Consider the following 2016-nt stretch of genomic DNA (forward strand, 5'->3'; position numbering starts at 1 on the left):
CTCTCTCTCTCCTCTCTCTCTCTCTGTCTAATAAATCACTCTTCCGCAAAACTCTTTGGGTCCACGATTATTGGGTCCACGATTTTATTTGAATGGTAAACTCACCACGCCTCTGGAGCCCCTTTCCCCATTCTTTGGGACTAGCAAGACCAAGAGTCCACATGGTCTAGTGGTTAGGATTCCTGGTTTTTCACCCAGGCAGCCTGAGTTCGACTCCCAGTGTGAGAACCAGGCAATGTGGTTGAAGTTTTACTCTTCCGGTAACAGTTCCAGCTTTAAAGGAGTGCCATTTGGGCCTTCTTGAGAAGGAGAGTTTCATCCCTGAGCTCAGGGACAGAGGCCAGGTCTCTTGGAAGGGCCTGCCAGCCACAGAGGTGAAGCCGTACTGGGTCTCCCTGGGAGAATGCTGGGCTGCAGGCCAACTGGGGCCCCTTCTTTGTGTGTTCTGGTCATCTGGCTTCTGTAAGTTCCTCTGCCCTGCTGGCTCAGGCTTTCTTCTTTAATCCTTAAGGTATTTTTTTGCATTATTTGTTTCTACTTCCTGCTGATACCAAGATACACAGAAGTTGCCCAAATTGTGGTAGAGTGAACTTAAATGTGAGTCACACAATCAAATCTATTTTTAAAATTGAACAGATTTTTGTCTCTTTCCACTGAATGCATGCGTTCCTTACACCAGCTTTCTGCCCATACCATGGGATGGAGAGACTTACTCAGAGGAGTCCTTCTCCGAAAACACATACCAGGGACACACCTTTTAGGAACAAAATTCTTCCCTTTCTGTAAGTCTCACTAGACAATGTCCTGGCAGCCAAGAGAACTCTAAACACCATTGTCTATTCTAGGATAAGAATACCGATGGCCCTCTGGGTAGGTAAGCCTGGAGGACCGACGCCTCGTTGTCATTCTTCCACTGCACAAACGTTGACTGAACTTCCAATACAGACCCAACTGTTGGCACCACGATTCTGTAAGCATCCCAAAGGGTCTGAGAAAAGGGTGTGTTTGCCAACATTTGCACCCCCCGTTGTAAAAGAGGCCCCCAATCCCACAGATGCTCAGCACTGATTCTTTTAGATATCACCTCAACTTAGCCCAGTCCCTAGGATCTTCATATAAGGATGTTTTGCTACAAGTTCAGCATCGTGGCTGCTATCCTATTTTGCTTTGTCAACTTTCCCATCTCCCACTCCTGGCTTCACTAAGCTCCCTGGCTCTGACATCCACCCATCTCAAGGCTTGCATGGGAGGTGCATATGGTTACCCATTAGTGCTCTCTTGCCAGTACATTTTCTATACCCTTGGGTCCAACCCTGGGCACCTTCCCTTCACCAGCAACCTGCCTCAAGTTCACCGCACTTGGGCATCATTAATGGTACTTTATAATATGCTCTTATTCCTCCTTCCTGTCACCTTTGAAATGCTCCAATCCCATGACCCATTTCTGTAGACATCTGCTCCTTGGCAGCTGGGAGAAAGGAGGGGGCTATGATGACAGGCGGACGTGAGCGGTTGCCACTGGCTTGGCAGATGAACAGAGATGGCAGTTGGGCCCTCTCTCTGTGTGACTTCACTTGTTCTGTGAACTGAAAGGTCTGGCAGGGTTAGTGTAACCCACAAAGAGAATGTGAATCACTCCATCGTCTTGTGTTTCATACATGCTTTTAGCAGTGTGTATATCACAATTAGACTAAACCAATGACTCGTTGTCATGCCTGTCTTCCCTGTTAGGAAATGGCAATGACTTTCATTTCTCCATCGACCTAAATGTCTTTAAAGGTCTTTGTGCCTGCTAGCTGAAAACTAGTGCAATAGAATGTTCAAACTTTGAGAACCTCTGATATAACCTTCTCCTGCTGTACAAGGAAACTGAGGCTCAGAAAGTTGGCCTGCTCAGCAGAGATGAGGGAATGTCTGCTGGCTTTGAAATCATGTTCATCTGTGTTCAAAGCCTTCCTCTTCTGACAGCTGTATGACCTTGTTCAAGATATATCTTTCTTTTTTTTTTTTTTTTTT

The sequence above is a fragment of the Cebus imitator genome, unplaced genomic scaffold (genome assembly GCF_001604975.1).
Source record: "Cebus imitator isolate Cc_AM_T3 unplaced genomic scaffold, Cebus_imitator-1.0 Scaffold21, whole genome shotgun sequence".
NCBI lineage: Eukaryota > Metazoa > Chordata > Mammalia > Primates > Cebidae > Cebus > Cebus imitator.